The sequence below is a fragment of the Phoca vitulina genome, unplaced genomic scaffold (genome assembly GCF_004348235.1).
Source record: "Phoca vitulina isolate PV1807 unplaced genomic scaffold, GSC_HSeal_1.0 scaffold25, whole genome shotgun sequence".
Lineage (NCBI taxonomy): Eukaryota > Metazoa > Chordata > Mammalia > Carnivora > Phocidae > Phoca > Phoca vitulina.
In genome coordinates, this window is record NW_022589728.1 from 11,508,140 (window position 1) to 11,530,520 (window position 22,381).

Genomic DNA, 22,381 nt, shown 5'->3' on the forward strand with positions numbered 1-22,381 from the left:
AATAGTATTTCTATTATACTATTCTCTACACTATTGCTGATAGTATTTTTAGAACAGTTATTAAGAATATTTAAAAATCAGCCACAAGATGATCTATTTGGTCAACAAATGCAATAAAAATGGAAGAAATCTTCCCTTTGAACATTTAACAATTTAATGATTACTAATATTTATTGAGTACACACACTGCTCCTTGTTCTAAGCTTTTCATGTGTATTAACTCATATTAATCTATGAGGTAGTTTTTTTTTTAATCTTATTTATTTATTTTTGAGAGAGAGAGAGAGAGTGGGGGAAGGGCAGAGGGAGAGGGAAAGAGAGAATCTCAAGCAGGCTCCGTGCTGAGCATGGAGCCTGACATAGGGCTCAGTCTCATGACCCTGAGATCATGACCTGAGCCGAAATCAAGAGTGGGATGCTTAACTGACTGAACCACCCATGCATCCTTATGATGTAGTTTTTAAGAAACTCAAGCACATAGAACTTAAATTGCCCAAAGTTATCCATGTGGTAAGTGGTGAAGCAGGGACTTAAGCCAGGCATCTTGGATCCTATGTTAGACTCTTTTCCCCATTTTTTGCAAAACTAGTAAAAGAGAAGATAGAAGTGTTATCTGACTTCAGCAACTGCTGTCTTGTCGATGATATAGCAGTTTATCATATGATCATATCTATCTATCCAATCACCAAATTAATCTTTTTCATTAAAACTGATCTGGACAAATTAACTTTCTATTTCTTTTCACTTTCTGTTGAAGACACCACTATCTTTGTAATAACGCATATACAAAATGTCTGAGACGCCACACTCCTTGTCTATTACCAAATTCTTTTTCATCTCTCAAGATCCAGCTAAAGAATTACCACTTCTGTGAATCTCTTCCCAGGGAGGTTGAGTTTCTCCTATATTTCGGTCTTCTAATGGCCTGTTTCTCCAGGTTGCCAAACACTGGTGTCTACATTAACTACTTCACAATTACTCTGGAGATCCTATACCAATCCTAAGAGATTCAGGTTCAGCCTATCTGCTCCCCAAACCACTTATATTTCATTCCCTTCTTCCTGCCCCCGCACTTTCATCTAGCTCCTTGACTATTTACTTCTGGAACCCAGACCTATAACTGACACAAAGTACATGTTCACCAAATACCACTAAAGGAACGAAGGAAAATATGACTCAGATCAAGTTGACACCAGAGAGATTTCCAGGAAAATAAATTCTAGAGCCTACATCAGCATTAGCTTAACTCCAGTCATAACCGTTGCATCATGATTGTCACAAGATCAATCACTTATAAGAATGACTTAAATTCAGTAAGAAATAATGCCATTATATTCTATAAATTCTACTTATCAGAACAGATAATTTCATGGTGATTTCAAACGAACGTTTTACATTTGTAACACATAAGGGGTTAACTTGATTATCTGGAAGAAGCAGATTTCTAGAATGACTCCATCCAGAGTTCTGAGTAAATGAGACTTACTATACTGAAATTCCATGAGGTTAAAAATTGTGTTGCTCTATAGAAAGAACTCTAACCATTTATGAAAAATAAATAATAAAGTTTAACCCATTTTCAATGTTAAAAGTCTTTAAACACACAAAAAAGTAAAATATTATCCATATCTATATGTATATCTATCTATCTATCATCTATCTATCTATCTATCTATCTATCTATCTATCTATCTATCTATAAATGTTAACCTTTTCTACACTTGCTGGACCATCTCATCGTGATACTTCTTAAATGCTTCAGGATGCACCTCCAAAAAAACCACTGACCTTATCCTACATAATACCAATGCCATTATCACAGCCAACAACATTAACAATATTTTAAAATTATCATTTAATACTTAGCCCATATTCAAATTTCAGCAATCATTATTAAAGTACCTCTGATAGTCATTTTAAAAAATCATAATCATTCCAGGATAATTTGCTGCAATAGTTTATCAGCTTCTTAAGTTTCCGTCATGCATAAGTCATCCATTGATTCTTTGAAGGATCAGACCAATTGTCTCAGAAGCTTTCGTCTTTTGATTTGTCTAATAGTTTCCTCGTGGGTTTTTAAAACTTGCCCTTCTTTTGTCTGTATTTCCCATAATCTGAGAGTTAGATCTAAGAACTTGATTAAATTCAGGTTAAACATGTTTGTGAGGAATAGTCACAGGTGAGGCTGCGGTATTCACACAGCATCGTGTCAGTAGCTACGCAAAGTCTGGTCGTCCTCCCAATAACCTGATCAGCAGGCAATGGTATAAAGTCAGCATTACTTGCACAGAAGGACGTGGCTCTGGTCGTTTTGCTCTGAGCAAACCTTAAAAGTCTCATTTTCCAAAGATAACTCTCCCATCGTCTCTGCCATAATTTCTGGAATGTCGACATTTTCCTGCTTTGTTTATCTGGAGCTATTAGAAGCCCTTGATAGGGCTAACGTATTAAAAACCACTCTCTGCCATTTTCACTTTATCTTGATCCATATTATTGGATTATACGCCCAATGATTCACCAAGGTACTTGAGGGAAGACAGCAGAGAGCATGTGCATCTTAATGGAAGGGAGAAGTACACAAAAGTGGAAATTAGATAATCTAGTTGGCAGGTAGTACCAGGGTTTCTTAACAGCTATTTTGCAGAGGATGAGCTGTTAGTGTAGACAGGGCAGTTAATTAGGGGGTGGGGAGTGAGTGGTGAGGGGCGAAAAGAATGTTTTTAATGGTCAAGAAGGATTCTTATCAACTCTCCAAGTGCATTGCAGCTCCAGCCTGTGAATGTGTGATGCTAATGCTCATCTTCTCTAGGGGTTGTCCCAGGTCCCCACACAATTGACTGACCAGGCCACCTTTTCCTTTGATCTCTCCCTCTCTGAATTTGCCAACAAAAACATGACTCAAGAATACTCAATAGAAGCAACTAACAATCCTCAAATACTTTTCCTATATTTTACTTTTTCCACCCAAAGCTCCTATGCCTCACATAATTTTGCTTATTCATCTCCATCTTCTGGATGAAAGCAAGGACATGGACAACCTTGGCCATTCTTGTATCTACAGAGCTTAGAAGAGTTTCAGTAAACACTGTTGCCGCCGAATGAAGGAATGAATGAACAATCTGGAGACAGGCTGGAATCTTTGTTTTCTGTTGTCTCTATCTCCTTTGCATTGTTAATACTATTGACTGTTTTTAATGGAATTTATTGGATGATGATGCATGGACTAAAAGAATGTGAAATACGTTTTCCTGAAGCCCATATCTTGCAGTTCTAAAGAAAGTATATACCTTTCTCATTTACATGGAGGGATGGTCTCTAGGTATCTCTTCAATTATTTTAGGTGTATTTCCTGTGATTGGGCGCTTTGGATGTAAGGACAGAAAAAGCGCTTAAGCTTGTTTTTTCCCTGTGATGTTTTATTCCTCTGGTAACAGTACATATCAAATTGAAGGGATGGTTGGCATATACAGAAACTCGGAGCAACAATTTTTTTCATTTCTTAGATGAAATGCAAGTCCACTTAGAAAATAGTCTTCCTGCATTTCTCCCATGAGAAAATAGTGAATGAGTAGAGAATAAAGAGTTATGGATGTTGACCTTTGAAACTCTCCCCAAAGCTGCATGACCACCGATGGGATGACATGAAAAGTCATTTCGCTTATAATGAGATACCAAGCGGGCCTGTCTTCTTTTAAAACCTGGCATTTAAAAATACATTTACTTCTATTATGTACTGGCCTAACCTGCACCAGCTATTGCATATGACATATTACCCGAGCAGATGTTTGAGACAACATGCTGGCAGCAGGACAAGTGAAGAATGAAGTTTATAGTTCTGTTCCTTCACTCTCAGAACCACACAACTGAGAAAGCTTTTTTATCTGGCAATTTATTGTAAATGTTATGCAAACTGCCTATTAATTTTATGCCTACCGTACAGCAGAACACCTTAATATGAAGAAATGAGGGGGAAATAGACATCCAGATGAGTTTCTTCCATAGGACAACTTGTCACCTGCGCAGAATCTTTTGTAACCAATTAGCCTTTGACTTTATGACCTTATGGGTGAGGAGGCCGCTGAAAGGGACATTCAGATATGTAGGGAATCCTATTTCTTGCTACTAAAGGCAGGGAGTGGACGGGTAAGTATCAGGAAGGTAAGATATGATAGGAATTTTTATAATTGTATTACTTTGATTATACCTAGGTTGTAGAAGTGAAGAGCTTTCAAAAAAAAAAAAAAAAGAAGAGAAAAGAAAAACCGTTCCAGGAAAATGATGACATTCATTTTACTGTCATGACTTCTACTGCAATTTATATTATGAACTCAAAATAAGCCTGTTTAATATTTCATTAAAATGTATAAAGTATAAACATACAGTATTATGTTACATAATGCATTTGCAAGTTGATATTCAGATGTGGGAGACTTCTGAATTCATGAAGGAATGACCTTCATACCCCACTGGAGGATCACCAGTTTATGTGATTCTACAATGTTTTTATTTTATTTCTGTGCCATATGAAAATAGGACATTCATATCATCATCTCTAACAAATGTATTATCAACCAGAGAGGGCACAAGACCATCTCTGTATTCGCTAGGTGCCTGGCACGGGCATTTACCCCAACGACCTGGCAATGCCATCTCAAGCCACACATACGCTCAGGCATTTGCATTTGTAGTTCTGAAATTTGCTTTGCCTTAACTAAATTTAGAGACTCGTAATTTAAAAATGGAAAAGGCATGGTTTTCATGCTATATGATCAACAAGGAGCGTTCCCAAATGGCAGAGAAGTGGAAATTTGGAGAACTAAATGGAAATTAGTTAATTCCACATCAGTTAATAAAACACTACCACCACCATCATGCAGTCAGGATGTTCGAACCACTTCTGAGTTTCACATGGAGAATTCATCAAGATAAACAGATGTTCATTTGACACCATGATCTCTCCTCTTTTGGGCGGCACTTATTCTGTGCTGGCTAATCTTTTAGTTGCCAATCCCAAACCAACAGGGGGCACTGAGAAGCAAACCACTTATGTGAATGGGCTGCTTTTTTTCAGGTGGCAGGACAAATGTGCTGATTTAGATTCAGAAAATACTTACTCAGAGGTTATGGGGAGGGCGGGGAAATCAGTGTTGGCAAATTGCTTAGAAGTTGTGATGCTGGTCCTGGTGGGGCCTGGAGTCTAAGATTTAAGAAAAATTATTTAAGAAATTATTTAAAAATTGTTCAAAAAATTGAGGTTACAAAGGCTTTTTAAATTTATTTTATTTTTTAAAAGCTTTTATTTAAATTCCAGTAATTTAATATACAGTCCAATATTAGTTTCTGTGGGCAATATAGTGATTCAACACTTCCAGACATCTCTCAATGCTCCTCATGACAAGTACACTCCTTAATCCTCTTCACCTATTTCCCCCATCCCCCCACCCACCTCCCCTCTGGTAACCAAGTTGTTCTCTATAGTTAAGAGTCTGTTTTTGGTTTGCCTCTCTCTTTTTTTTCCCCTTTGCCCATTTGTTTTGTTTCTTAAATACATATGCTTTTGCCGTCCCCATAAGTAACAGTACTTTTTAGAATGACAGTCAAATCTCAATAATTTCTATCTATTCTTTTGTTCAACAAACTTAAGAGATGCTTGTTTGGCCATCCATTTACCAAAAAGAGAAATCAAATGATTCTACACCTACAAATAGAATACAATAAAGGATATTGCCACAAGTTAACACGTGTCTTTTGTTTTCTACAGTAGTGGCAGAAAGAATTATTAGAGCAAATTTCTGATCCTTAAAGTTCCCTTCCCTGCCAGTCCACATTAAATAATTGTAGTAGATGAAATGTAACTGGAAACTGAGCTAGCAAATAATTAAAGGGTCCCTCCCACTATTGTTTTCCACAATCTTTTATTTTCTGGCAGCTCTCAAGATAATGAACAAAAAATTCTATATTATCGACAGGAGATGAGCCTTAATACAGTTGGTGCTGATTATTACTAGAGAAAAAAAATTTCATTTCAATACGGAAAGATCTTTGTCAGTAGTGTTCTTCCTATTTCTTTATTGTGTTATATTAGAAACAACCACTACTGGGGCCCTTGGATGGCTCAGTCAGTTAAGCATCTGCCTTTGGCTCAGGTCATGATCTCAGGGTCCTGGGATCAAGCCCCATGTCGGGGCTCCCTGCTTAGCGGGGAGTCAGCTTCTCCCTCTCCCTCTACTTCCTCCCCCCTGCTCATGCTCACTCTCTCTCAAATAAATAAATAAAATCTTAAAAAAAAAAAAAGAAACAACCCCTACAAGTGAATTATATGCATTTACTCTTTTTACTTATTAAATTGGAAAACAAGAATTTGATTTGATTATTTAATGAATCTCATCCTGCCCCAGTAATTGATACATTTTATTAAGAAAACAGGTCCCTCTTAATCTCCTCAAGCTTCCAGTTATAAAATAAATGAGTCACAGGAATGAAAATTACAGTATAGGGAATATAGTCAATAATACTGTAATAACTTTGTATGGTAACTACACTTATCATGATGAGCATTTTGTAACATATATAATTGTTGAATCAGGATGCTGTACACCTGAAACTAATATAATATTGCATGTCAGCTATACTTCAATTAAAAAAAAAAAAGAAAAAACTTCCTTTGGTATCCATGAAAGTTTATACCACTTTCACAGTATTTATAATCAAACAAAAATACTCCAGTTCTTTTTTTTTTTTTTTTTAGAGAGAGTGAGAGATCACACATGTGCATGAGGGTGGGGGAGGGAAGAGAGAGAGAATTGTAAGCAGGATCCCCACTCAGCACGGAGCCCAATGTGGGCCTTGATCTCATGACCCTGAAATCATGACCTGAGCTGAAATCAAGGGTCAGATGCTCAAATGATTGAGCCACCCAGGTGCCCCTCCAGTTCTTTTTATTTTAACAAATTATTTTATAGTGTCCATATGTTCAGTTACCAAATTTTGGTGAAAAAAAAAATGTACAGCTCTTCTTCCTTTCTGAAAATGCAGACAGTCTTTGATATAATGTTAAGCAGCTTCTCCCTGAACCCTCTCAAATAACCAGTCCATTTATTGCATAAAGCCTTTCATTTTATACTTTTAACACCATTGTTGCATGCATGACATTGCTGTGTTCTCCTGCCTCACTACTTCAAACAAGCATTTAGGTATAGTATCTATAAATTGATTTACAAGTGATTTTAAAATATCAACATGGAGTTATTCTCATACCTTTGCTGTTAAATGAGACGATAAATGTAAAGCACAGAATTTGACTTGTGAGTGGCCAGGAAACTAGGGTTGTTCCAATAATGAAATTGGGGGCTATCTCAACACAATGCTGCCTAGGTCTGGCAAACCTCTCTTATGTCTGCCTCTTTTAAATTACAATGACGAGAAAGTTATCAATGACTTAGGTTTCAACAGTATTTAATCTATGAAGCACTTGCACAGGGAGTCTCTGACCTGATTCCATGACAACCCTGTGAGGTACATAGGGAAAATATTAAAATCTCCATCTTAGGAAGCCCAGAAAAATTAACTAATGTACACTAGCCCATATTCGTTTAGTCTATACTCTGCCTGCTTTGATGAGCCTTATTGTTTTCAAGAAACAGAAACTGACTTAAATCAGCTTAAATGAAAGGGTGAATGTATGAAAGAAAACAGGGGGAGGTAGAAGGTAGAGTTGGACCTCACAAGTGGCTAAGTCAGGCTCTTTGTCTCTCTGGGGTTTTTGGGTCTCTTCTGCACATTTGCTTCAGATTTTCTTTCCTTTAGAAGATTTTCTTATCTTTTCTATGCATTTTGCCTAAACGTTGCTACTGGGGCCCTGGTTCTAGTCTCTTCAATTTGACACCCAACAAAGACTAACACTTAGAGTCTCTGTTCCACTTCACAATTCTCACACCCACGATTCCCAATGCCCTCCTCTTCCCTCCCACTTTCTCATATGGGGCACGGGGGACATCCCAGCTCCCGACAGCTGTAGACAGAGATTTGGAGTTCCATGACCTGCTGTCCTTTGGCAGGTTGTGGGCATATACCCTTCCAGAAGATGATGTGGATAAATTGGGGTATGAAAACTCCTGGGATTCTGATGCCTCTAGAACACATTATCTTATAATTCTGCCCCCAGATTGCTCTGTACTCTCCGTAGAGATGCTCGAAGTTATAATCCAGTCTCTAAAAAAAAGAAGGAGGTTATCTATTTTTTTTTTTTAATTGTGAGTTGACTTTAACTTCAGGTAAATAGCTTTTTTTTTCTTTTTATTAAAAGGAGAGAAAAACTAAATGCAACCAAATATATTCTTTTGATTTTTATAAAATTATTTTCCTGTTAAATTATTCCTCAGAAAATTCATTTAGTGTAGTAAAAGATCCCCTAGTAAAGCTCAAAATGAATGTTAGAGAGAATTGTTTTACTGAATGGTTATAAGGCACTCTGGGGGAATAGCATGATTTAAATACAATTAATCTAACAGCACCTTAAAGCAAATATTGTAGATGTAATCTACCCAAATATTAGAATTTCATCTTATATATATATGGAATATATACAGAATATATATAATGGAACATATATATATATATATATATATATATATATATTCCTTTCCCCCTTTACATTTTCAATAGAGTTTGGATGTCATGGTTAAAAAAACAAACCTCCAAACTCTAAGCGATAAAAGTCAATGAAAAAGAGTTTTAAACAAATGGAGTAGCCACAGGAGGCTTAAACCAGACAGCCTGCTTACAGTGGCAGCAGCGGGAGCAAAAAGGAATCCATAAGCCCTTCTCCCCACACCCCAAGGAGTTCATGAGATAGATATCTTTATCCTCAACTGCCTTAGGAAGTTGTCTTGTCACTGGAATATGGCTCCATATGGCAACAGGTTAATTTGAATACTGGCGGGAAGAAATGACCGGAACCATTTAAGAAATGTAAGTTTCTTTGCTCCCTATATGTATAGCCATGGAGAAAGCTTTTTAAAAATCTACATTATCCAGCCATCAATTTACAATCCCTGCTCGCTGACACTAATGTGTTGAAATTAATTTGCTTTATACAAGGCTTTTAGAAATCATAGACCAGGGTGAGGCCCTCGAATTCGACCATTTAGCACAGTGGAACCTGTTATCTTTAAAAAAAAATAAATAGTTGCCCATTGTTATCACACTTGAAAGGCCCAAAACAGTCCAAGTTCTTAACAAAGCTTCCAGCCCTAGATGGCCAACCATCAATTCCTATCACTTTTCCCTGCTCCCTTTACTCTAGATACAAGGTCCTTCTTCCCACTCCTAGAACAGGCTAAGGGTAATCCTAAATGAAGGCCTTTGCAAGGCTATTATACTGCTTGGAATACTCATTTCTACAGTCTTTGTTTGGCTTGTTCATTTACTCTCATCTTCAGTGTCATCTGATTAAGAGAAGCCTTCCTGATCAGTCTATTTAAAATAGCACCCATCCATCGTTCTGTTTGCTCTGATAATGTCTTACCATTTTTTTATAATACTCATCATCACCAGATATTGAATTATTAATATCTCTATTCTTTATTTTTTTTTCTTTCTCCATTAGGACATAAACTCCTTGAAAGCAGGGACTTGTCTGTTTTGTTCTTTTGATCCGTAGTGTCTAGAACAGAATCTGGCACATTATAGGGATTTCAGGTGCTGGTGCATAAACTTTGTGTTATCAGTTTATGGCAAGATACATACATTATGTAAGAACATGCATTCAGAAACCTTTGTAGCAATATGACATTGATACAACATCCAAGTATGGGATTTTGTAGATGATAAAAGTATCAACCAATAACAAATTGAGGAAAATAAAAAACTTAGTCTTTTAGCCAGAAAGTTAGAGAAGTACTACCCTACCTGCCTTAGTAATACAGCTGTTAGTTAGATGGTGGAAAGTGAATGCCATAAAAATACAAATTCTAGTGGTCTGTACTATGTAGGAATAGGAGCTCTCAAGTGCAAAATATGCTGCTGAAATTTACACCATATGTTACTGAAAGACGAGACTTCGTGGTCATCTTTGGATTTTGGAGATGGCACATCCCATATCTGGGTGTGTGGCTCTGATCCATTTAGCAAGTATTTTGCCTGAGAAAGCTCTAAAGCAGGTCCAGGTTATAGAGACGATCCAAACCAAGTGTTGAGGCAAGTACGAATTCTGTTTAGAGCTTCTGACAATTTCCCATTAGATAATCATACCACAGAACTGAAGGGTTTTAGAATAAAGTTTTGCTCTATTTTCCAGGAACCCAGTTTCTTTTTGAGAAACAGCTATTCATTTGCTACATGAACCAAATAGAAGCTGAACACATGATTTTGGGACATCAAGTGATTGTTTAATCAAAGTTATCCAGAAAGAAATGGATGTTACTCAGGCCACTAAGCCATAAGGTTGGGCGATTAGCAAAGGTATTACATATATATGTTTCCATCAGCAATTTATAGTATAATATTGGGGGTCTAATATGTAATAGACACATTACCTATGACAGTATACCTATAAACATTAAAAAAGAAGCTGAAAAACAATGGAACAACAATGATCTTCAAACAACAATCTAGACATGTATATTCAGTGAAAACACCCTTCAAAAACCAGGACATAAGTATTTTAAGACACATAAAAATGAAGCGAATTTATCAGCAGCAAACCCAAACTAAAAGACATAATTAATAATATTCTTTGGGGAGGAGGGACAATTCCCTATGGCATTTCTGAGATGCAGGAACAAATGCAGAGCAGCAAAAAAAGTAAAAAGATAGACAAATGTGAATGAATATTGGCATATGAGATGATAGCAATAAGAATAATATATTGAATATTAGAATACATAACATCAATAGCACATATGGCAGTAAATAGTGTTACAGTATTCTAGTATCTTTTAATTGTCCAGGAAATGATAAAAGTATGAATCTATATTAGACATTCACAAGCAGAAAATGCATGTTGTGATTTCTAGAGTAACCATTAGAAAAATAGTAAATCAAAGTACAACTAAAAAGTTATAGTGAGCAAATAAAATAATAAAATTGTTTTATTTGGTTAAAAATAATGCAATAAAAAAGAAAAGGAACAAAGAAAGGTAGGGACAAATAGAAAGTGAAAGTAAATAGTACAATGGTAAACTTAAACCCTCAAATGTCAGTAATTTTATTAAATATAAATCAACTAAATATTTCAATCAGAAGACGAGATTTTCAGACTAAAAACCAAACAAATTATCATTTGCTGCTTATAAAAAACTCATTTTGAATATAGGATTTCAGAAATGTTAAAAGTTAAAGGACAAATAAAGGCATTCTATGTAAACAGTATCCAAAAGATACTAAAACACATATAAAAAGGGCCTTTTTATAATAATAAAAAGTCTCATTCCACTGGGAAAATTAAATAATCCTAAATGTGCACCTTAAGCATTAATGTAAATGATACATGTGGAACACCGCACGTAGCAAGTACAGAATATACATGCATTTCAAGTATATGTAGAACATTAACAAAATGTAGGCAGTAAAGTAAGTTTAACAAATTTTGGAGGATTACAATCATATGAAGTGTGGTATATCAAAACTTTGAGGATGCAGTTAAAGCCAGGCTCAGAGGAAAATACATAGTCCTAGATTCATAAATCAGAGAAGAAGATAGGTTGAAAATCAATGTTTTGAATGTTTATCTAAAGAAGTTAGGAGAACGGCAAATTAAATCTCAGTGGAGTTGAAGTAAGAAAATAAAAAAACTATGGGGCCAAACGACTTCACCAGGGAATTCTGCCAAAGACTTGGGATTGACTTATCATTTCCATGCAATGCCAATAAAAGTAACAGAAGATTTCTTAATGGAAATTAGCATGTATTTTCTGGAACTCGTATGGAAACTTAAAAGCCAACAGGGGCTGAGAAAATCTCAAAGAAGGAGAACTAACTAGAAGTACTTATTCTACTAGATTTCAAGACATTCTGAAGCTACCTTTATTAAGACAATGTAGTGTTGGCACAATGAAAGACAAAGAAACCAATGGGGACGCCTGGGTGGCTCAGTTGGTTAAGCGTCTGCCTTCGGCTCAGGTCATGATCCCAGGGTCCTGGAATCGAGTCCCGCATCGGGCTCCCTGCTCTGTGGGGAGCCTGCTTCTCCCTCTGCCTCTGCCTCTCTCTCTCTCTGTCTCTCATGAATAAATAAATAAAATCTAAAAAAAAAAAAAAAAGAAAGAAACCAATGGAACGGAGTAAAGAGTCTGAATATATGGACAGTCTTTGAATAGATGGTGCCAGCTCAACTGGGTATACCTATGGAAAAACAAAACTTGGCCTGAAATCACATAATAGACAAAAAAAAATTTTCAAATGGATTGTTGCCCTAAATATTGAAAGTATATCAATAAAATTTCTAGGAGATAATATAGGAAAATATTTCAAAATTTTAAAGTAGTTAAATATGTCTTAAATAGGAAACAAAAATCAACCGGCTATAAAGGAAAACATTCATAAAGATATGCATATATTATTAAGATATTATATTTATCAAAGATTTGGTTAAGAGAATGAAAAGGCAAACCAGAAAATGTGCAAATATATTTGCAATACATAAACCATCAAGACACTTGTTTCCAAAATATATGAAAAGTTTCTACAACTAAAAAAGAAAATGAAAAAAAAACAAACAAAAATCAAAAAGAAAAAGAAAAAAAATAATCAGTACAATTTTTAAATGAGCAGAAACTTGTAGAGGAACTTATATGATGAATATATCCAAAGAGTCAATAAGGATACAAAAAAGTGTAACCTTAGTAGTCATCAGGGCAAAGCAAATTAAAACACAATGAAACAGCACTGCAAATCCATCAGGATGAATAAAATTATAAAGACTGATAACACCAAATGTTAGTAAAGATATGGAACCAACTGGGACTCTCTTACACTGGGGGTGTAATAAAAATTTTATAAATCCGTTTGGGAAAATGTTAAGCAGTAGCTACTAAATTTGAAGATACACATACTCTATACCTAGCAGGTTTACTCTTATATGTCCATCAGGAATCTTTACATCTGTGCACACACACACACAAGTGGAACAGAATATTTATAATAGTTCCAAATAGCAAACATCTTGGATGCCCATCAACAGAAGAAAAAAAAAACAAATTGTGGTTTGTTCACACGGGGGACACTATACAGCAATGAAAACAAACATACTCTTGTTATATAAAACAATACGGATGAATCTCACAAACACAGCATTGGATGAAAGAAACTAGACCTGAAATAATGCAAACTGTACGATTCCCTTTATAAAATGTTTGGACACAGGTAAAACCAATATGTGGTATTAAAAATCAGGATAGGTTCCCTTTAGGGAGGAAGCAAGGGTTGCAAATAAGCTTCTGGAATACTAGTGATATTCTATTTCTTGATTTTGGTGGTAGTTACATGGGTGGGTTCATTTTATGATAATTCACTGAACTGCACACAAATGATTTGTGCCCTTTTCTATATGTATGCTTTAATATATGGTTTATATGTCATACTCCAATAACATGTTTTAAAGAAAAAATGTAGAATACAGCTTATTACTGAATGTCTTTATTTATTGATAATGAAATGGGCATATTAGAGAAAAGTCAAAGTCCTTTCCAGGAAATAAGATATTATCACACAATTGCCCTTTACTTGATTTAGCACAGATCATGGCCAATTCTACTTGACAATCATCTTTTATCAATCCATTTCAATCCTTGGCAATATTTATTTAATGATTTTAAGAAGAGTATTAACAATCCCTTATCACCTGTTCCCATTAAGAACTCTGGGAATTTTTTGGTTTTGCTTCATGATCATAAGCTCCTAGCAGCTGTGAATGGTAACACACTTCGTAGGATGCACATATCTTTATCATTGTGTGTTCCTTGTAACACACTTCGTAGGATGCACATATCTTTATCATTCTTTTGTGATTGCACCGAAAATAATCCTTAACAGTGCTCTTGTTCAATTTCAGTTATGACATTATAGTTTACATATTGCAGAGTTAAATATTCTATACTTAAATTTAATACAATGGCCTCATAATTTTAAAAATGTCTATGCTTTTAAATATGCAAAATAAGGTGAAACATTAACAACACAAAGCAATCAATGCTAAGTACTAAAGTCAGTTAGGTGCGCCTGGGTGGCTCAGTTGGTTAAGCTTCTGCCTTCCGCTCAGGTCATGATCCCAGGGTCCTGGGATAGAGCCCAAGGCTCCCTGCTCAGCGGGGAGTCTTCTTGTCCTTCTGCCCCTCCCCCTGCTCGTGCGCGCGCTCTCTCTCTCTCCCTTCCTCTCTCTCTCAAATAAATAAATAAAATCTTTTAAAAAAATAAAGTCAGTTAAAATGATTTAATAAAAATGTTTTCAATCAACTCAACCATTCTTTTTTTACCACTTTACAAAATCTACCAGTTGGGTGGTTAACTGGGTTGATAGACTGAAATAAAATTTTTTTGTAGTCTTACAAAGCTATTTTCTAGAGTAGAAAGAAAGTAATATATCTAAACTTATTATTGGTTTTATTTCTTTATGTTAAAAGAAAGTTAAATTTAGATTTTTTTTCCCACTCTTGCTTTCATCACTGGAAAGACAAAAACAACCAAAATAATAAGAGAACAACAGCAAAACCAAACTTGTGTCTTCTTGCCCTGTATTTTATATGTATATATAATATATTATATATATATTTTATATGTATATATAATATATATTATATATATATTTTATATATAGTGCAATACTATATTATTTTAACCTTTTCTAAACATGGTACCTTTAAAACATTTGGGATTTCTATCCTAATTCCATGTCTCAAATTAAGATTGTAGAGCTATTATAAATTTTCCTGTAATTTTTGAAACAATTCAAGACAAATTGGAAAATGCTTTCGTTGTGTTCAGCAGCTGTTAAAATAGACAAAAGATAAGAGTCTTTAACAAAACAATTCTGTGCAGTTATAAAAATTCCTCTTGGCTAAACCCATTCTGTTGAAAAATTAGAACACTTCCTATGTTGGGGAACTCTGACCTCAGAAGGCTATCTGTTCCATTTTTGGATAGATCTTGTTAGATTTTCTATTCCGAACTCTGAATGCAAATAGCTTTCCTTCACTGACCCCAGGTGCGCCTCTAGGACTACTTCCCTTCTTCCTGACAATACATTAACTGTATTAGTGTAGCTATATGTATACCTCACTCTTATTCAGGCTACGTATCCATAGTTCTTCTAGTGTTCTTAGATGCTGCTTATTAGCCTTCATAATCCTGATGGCCCTCATTTAGTGACCCTCATTTGGTGGTATTGGTGACTCTTCTTAGAGCTTGATTGGTAACTCTCATGGAACCTTTCATATCATAAATATCATAAATAAATCCCCATAGTGTCAATTTAAATTTTTGTTTACAACTGTGACTGATAACTGAATCTACTGGCACTGGGTCAATGCAATCAAGAATGACAAGACTATGTGATCCTCTGATTCATGAGGATGAAAGACTTTTCATTGCACGGAACAACAAATCCTTACTCCTCTGAAGTGAGCAATGATTTTGGCAAAAGCCTAGTTTCTTCTCATAGCACTAAAACACAGGTATGGAGGAATGGCAACCCCAAAATAGAGATTTTCAACATAAGGAAAGGATGGTGTGATCACTTCAAGGCGGGGGGCACTGGTTGATATAAAGGATTTCAGAAATTGGAAGAAGCTGCAAGAATTGATAACTGATACACATTATCTTCTTCTGCCATCCTGCCACCAAGTACAGTTTGGCCTATAGCCAGGAACAAATGAGGTAATAAGCAAGAGGTGAAGATTGACAATGGTTGTCCTTAAAATCTAGTGTGCAATGTAAAATACCATGCACCAGATGAAGACTGGAGAGTGTGAAGTGATATGGGACTGGTATCATTCCTCAAGGGACGCTGTATTTATATTAGTGGGACCTCGGTTTCCATTCAATACTTGCTAGTCATTTGTACTTTCCTTTTGAGCTTGGGAGCAATTGAAACCCCTATAGCTTTATCACTGAAACGTTTGCTAAGCTAGATAATCCCCATGCTACCTGCACAATCAATTAAATCAAATCAGAATGTAAAATGTTTTCACTCATTACTTTAAAAATCCATCTCTTTAATTGACCCCTATTTTCGAACCTAGAGATCATTTGGAACCTTGATTCTGTCATCCTGCATCATGGTTATCCCTTATCGCTTTGTATTTTTTGCAACTGTGACAAGCCACGTTTTGTAGGCAATCTTTAATAGAGTGAACAGTATTGGTGTTGTGCAGGGGGACCCAGTTTTCAGCTCTAACTCCAAACATAAAGTAATCCCTTCTGCCAAAAAGTTTCTAGAACCATCTCCTCCATTAGTGCAGCATTCTGCGGCAGCAGATAGTGGCGAAGATCAAACAGAGGATGGCACAGACAGGAATGCTCCACTCAGGTTTGATAGAGGGACAATCACCACACCCTGACACAGATTCCCATTATCTGTTAAGGACAGCAGCCAGCATTTTGTGGAGCATATTGTAGATAAGCAAAGCCTTGAGAGAAATCCACTGATAAAGGTGCAGTTCTAAGGGATGAGAAAGACATTCTTAAAGTCTTGACATCAAGTGGTCACGGTTCTAAAACTCAGATGTGACATCCCGGTGAGATCAGCTTGGGAAAAGTCTTGTGAGACACTCAGATGTGGCTCAACAGAACATCACCAGGGCACTTGGCTCAGTCAGAAGGAACTGGAGACAGCAAGTGGACCTACGACCAGCTCCGTGGACCCTTTACTTTGTTGTGTGATGTGTGGCACAATATAGAGAGTTCGTATTAAGAGCATGAGTTTTAAAAACATATTTTTTTGTTTGCAGTGCCATCTAGTTAAGTTACAACCGAGGTTCTCGTACTGAAGATTGGGAAACAGTAGATAAGTAGCAGTCTTTACAGAATGTTGTTTGTTTTATTTTTTTTTTTTTTAACTCAGGTGTATTTCTGGCATAGAATTTTCTATGTTTCACTCTCACTGAGGTCTTAATATCTCTTAAATAAATAGACCCCCAGTGTGCTGACTTTTATTAAGTCCCCCTCTCTATCCTAAGTAATCACAAGTCATCTCATTAATGTTTTGTTCTAATTTTCAAGGAGTCTTTTATTTTGATGATACATATCTGGATGCAATCTTTTGCCCCTTGTCTTTCAAATCTAAGGGATATTTCCCCATGTTTCTCACCCTTCTTTTATCCTCCATGTATTTTTTAAATAATTGTCAATGATTTTTGTAATCCCCTCTGAGTTTTTGGTAGTATAGAATATAATTCTTCTAGACCCTTGAGTTCATTTAAAGCAAATAGTTAATTTCCTATAGCCTCTTCTTTATGACCATCTTGATTTTATTCCATTCCTAAGCATTCTTATCCAGGTTGAACATTTTTTTTCCCCTGAAACAGAGTAGAGAGGGAAAGTAGGCTGTTGAGTAATTCTCTGATGTCATCCTTCCTTGACAATCCCATTCTTTCTCTTGTTCTCAACAGAAAATAAATGGTCTTACTATTTCATGTTTTCCCCAGTAAGATTGTAAGCTCCTGCTGGGCAAGAGTATGGGTTTACATGTCTCTTATTTATTCATTTTTACATTGTCTAGTGTTCTGTACCATGCCGAACCTGTAAAAGGTCCTTCATAAATACTTAATAGTTGGTCTTGTCACTCACCACGTTACAAATGCTGCCGTCTTGGAGATGCTGGGAAAATGTCAGATATCTTTGGCTTGTCATCTCACCATCTGTTCTTCACTTTCAGACTCTTTTTTGAAACTTTGCCTAGGCACATAGATGATTCACTTTCTTTCCCTTCGTGTTGATGACATTTCCCCAAGTGTTAAAGCTCATGCTTGTGGTTAATCGATTCTTGGATCGTATCATCATTCCAGCCTGATGATTCTTGCCACAGAATCCATGTGTCTTTTGTGGGGGTTGTAGACTGTGGTCTCCAGAGTATTTCAAAAACTTCTAATGTTGGCTCACTGCTAAGAATTCGAATTTGCCAATTTTTCTATTGAAGTGTAAGGGTCGTCTTAACCGGAGAATTGCCTTTTATCTTTCATTGAGCTAACCAACTGTCATCAGGGCCTCTTTAATAGTTAAGTCTTTTTCAGGGATTTTTAAGACTTACGAGAAAAGTAGACTAATGTTATGCTGAACACTCAGAAGGCCAAAATTCTCAACAAGCTTTCATCAACAAGTCATTCATTCTGAAAATTCTGATGAATGGAAAACTCTAGAGAACATTCAACACTGTCTGAATGAAATAATTAAATGTTGGAGTTGGAAGGAAACTTAGAAATAATTTAGCACATCCCCTTAATTTTACTTGTGGGAAAAAATGAGACCCAGGGAGATTAAGTTGATATGCCCAAAGTAGTTCTGTAGACTGCCAAATGAGAACTAGAAGCCAACACTTCCAACAAGAATCGAAGGGCAGGGCTCCGTCTGTGGAACCCTATCATCCATTCAAGGCTTTCTTCAACAGAACCATTTGCAAGAATTGAAGAGATGGCAGGGTAAAGGAGCATAGAACTAATGAGTAGGTTCTGGCTGCAATCTGGACTTTCATAAATGAAATATCCCAAGGCCTCAGCAAAAGAATTTTTGCATCTTTTCTTGTAAGTGGTAAAACCAGGGGTTTGCTGGAGATGGCTGTTGATCTGCCTGAGTATACTAGGAATGCAGGAAGGGAAACATGGTAAAGCTAATGCAGGCAAGAACGTGACAGAGTTTGGAGCGATTAGGGTACAGGTTAATAAAGGTATTCTCTCATCAAGAGGGCGTACCTTCTGATGGAATTATAATCAAGGGGTAACAGAGAATGTGTTGTTTCAAAGGACATCTCCTGTGGAAATACCTGTATTTCTCAAAAGAGAACTAACTATAGACAGCATCTTTTGGTCCCAAGTTGGGTCATGTATAGTTTCCGGAATTGGCACTTTCCGTATTTCTGTTCCTACTTGGCCAGGGACGCCTGGGTAATGGTCTTTTTATGACAACGGGATTACCTGTAGAATAAATATTTCAGTCCTTGCTGATTTGGCTTTGGTCCTTAAAGCTCATCTCCTGAAGAAGTGACATGACTGATATTGAATTGTATAATTCTGAATCATTTCAGATTGGCTTTGTTTTCATACAGTTTGCTAGATTATACACCATTTTCAATCTAAGTCAGTTGTCACACCTGCTACTATTTTATTATGTCTGTAACAACTGAGAAATTTGCCCTCCTGTTTTATATACCTTACACCACACAAATGCATCGGCCTCTGCTCGAGCAGCATGCTGCCACTTTTAGAAGTTTAATTCTTCCTTGAACATTCATAACAAATCAGCAGCTTTCAAAGACTGCTTTGAAAAAAAAAAAAGATTACTTTTAATGAAAAGAACTCCACATTTACCATCTATTACAAAAATTCAGGCGCACAGAGCTTGGAGCAAAAAGACAGGACAGAATAAACCAGCATTGTGTTGAATCATAAAAATGTTAGGAGTACAAAAGACACAAAAGATGCTATATTGAAGAAGGATATAAGGTCATAGAGGAGGAAAAAGTGAACTACAGTGATAAGAGGAGGTGAAATGTAATTGTGTGTGTACCCAAGGGTAGGCACCACAGAAGCCTAAAACTCATAATTGCTAACAATCATCTCTGGAAGAGGAACACACTTCAGACTCTAACACTGAAAGTCAGAAAATAGAGAAATGTAAAAAAAAAAAAAAAAAGGTAAATTTGTACCATTAAGTATATTCTGAATAATTATATGCACTGTGTTGTAAAAGAAACCATTTCTCGACTTTGAAAATATATGGTTTTGGAATAAAATGAATAAGTCAGGTAAAGAATATATTTTTTTGAATTGGCACAAAGGGATAAAAGAAAATAAAAATTATTATTATCTCCCTGTTCCGGTGGTTATATCTGGTTTTTCCTTGTATCATTTGTACAGTCCATGCTACTTTTCCTCCCATTCAGAAGCAACTAATGAGCCAATCCATTTTTGAGTAATTTAATTGATGAATTACACATATATTCTCTGGCAGCCATTTTATGATCTTGGTGCTACAAAGGTAGACAAACTCAGCCTAATACAGAGAGCCAGGTTTTGTCTCTTTTTCCCTCCCCCAGTGATTTGAAACAATTCTGCAGATTGCTGGAGGATTGATATAATCTAAGGCCAGATGTGTAAATTGAGGTACAGTTGTAACCCAGCCTTGATGCCTACGTAGGGTGCATTTTAGAGAAGAACATGGAGAAGAAAAGTATGCTAACTGTCATAGCCTTTCTGGTAGATAACGTGTGTAAGAATTCCACACTCTAGTGGCATTTATGTCTTCCTTTCAACACTTACCTGCCCCTCATTCTAAAAGACTATTTCTTATAATTTCCTTGTAGCCACATGGTAACTATGTATTCCCTTCAGTTCTCCACAGAAACTCTTTCCCTGCGTTATGCATTCATGTTCTCTGTCTGCCCTCCTATATGGCTGAGGAGAGAATTTCATAGCTTTTAAAGAGAAAAAGAAAAAAAAAAAAACTTCACTTGCACAACTTATTCAGGGGTTGTGCGATGCGTGGCAAGTTCCTGCATGAATTTAATGTGAAGAAGAACTGTCTTCATAGATTAACCTGCCTGCTCCCGACTGTGGGAAAAGAAGTATGCACCCAGATACGTTTTATTTTTCTACTTCTCTTGACAAAAAGCATCAGGCTTAATGCCTTGCCCCAGTGTTACAATCTGCTCGATTCAGTTGCCTGAAAAACACCTATTCCTTCTGGTCTCTTCAGATGGTATCTGTTCTGTTTCATCCCCATGTATATGTTCATAAATCAGCAGGGTGCAATTATGTGATTACACAGTCAAGTTTAAGTGTGACTCCATTTTGCTCCCATGGATGGAGGGTTCCTGAAGACAAGTCCCTCCCTTCTGCTGGGAATCCCACACATTTCCTACATGTATCAGGGTTTACTAAGTAACTATTCCCCTCTCTTTTTTTGCAGCATCATTTTTTTTTCTTTATGATAAATGTTTGCATTAGTGTACATTTGGGCTGGAGCATATCTTTCATTTAAAAAAAAAAAAGAGGGGCGCCTGGGTGGCTCAGTCAGTTAAGCATCTGCCTTCAGCTCAAGTCAGGATCCTGGAGTCCCAGGATCGAGCCCCATGTATGGCTCCCTGCGTGGGGAGTCTACTTCTCCCTTGCCCTCTGCCCCTCCCCCTGCTCCTTCTCTCTTGGTGTCTCTCTCACTCACTCTCCCAAATAAATAAATAAATAATTTTAATAAATATAAATAAATAAATAAATAAATAAATAGAAAAGCAACACTCTTACTTCATCAATTCACTTCCTCCTCCAGTTCTGTGTTTTCTTTCAGTCTCCATAGAAAAGCTCCCCCTTGCTTCCCATTCTCCTCCATCTGCTCCAGCTGGCTGTCTATCCTCACTGCTCTCCTCAGGCTGCTCTTGTCAAGGGCCCTGTTATCCCTCTGCTGCCAAATCCCAGGGTCACTCTTCTTTTCTCTTGACACCTCAGCAGCATGATACAGTTGGTAGAGCCCTCTCTTTTGAAAAATTTTCTTTGTTTGACTTTCAAAACAGCCTCGCCTCTTGTTTGCTTTCCTTCTGTCTCATGACCATGCCTTTTTTTTTTTAAGTTTTTACTTATTTATTTTAGAGAGAGAGTGAGAGAGCACAAGCAGGGCGAGTGGCAGAGGGAGAGGGAAAAGCAGACTCCCCGCTGAGTGGGGAGCCCCATGCGGGACTCAATCCCAGGACCCTGGGATCATGACCTGAGCCGAAGGCAGATGCTTAACCGACTGAGCTACCCAGGCACCCCGACCATGCTTTATCTTTAAAGTAAGCTTTATTGAGATTTAATTCACATGTCTGAATTCACTCCTTTTAGGTGTTCAGTGCGATGGCTTTGACCAACATATAAAGTACTATAACCTTTACCAAAAATCAAGTTATGGAATATTTCTGTCAGCCCAAAGGCTCCATCGTGCCCCTTGGTAATCAATCCCTTCCCACCTGCTCTAGCCTTTGGTTATCCCTGATCTGATTTCTTTCCCTAAAATTCTGCCTTTTCCAGAATGTCCTCATAAAACTATGTATATGTAGCTTTTTGTGTCTGAGTTTTTCCAGTTGGGAACATGCTTTTGAGAATCATTCATGCTGTTGCATCTATCAGCAGTTCATTCTTATTTATTGTTGAAAAAAGAAAGTCCACCGTATGAATGTACTACAATTTGTTTATTCATTCACCAG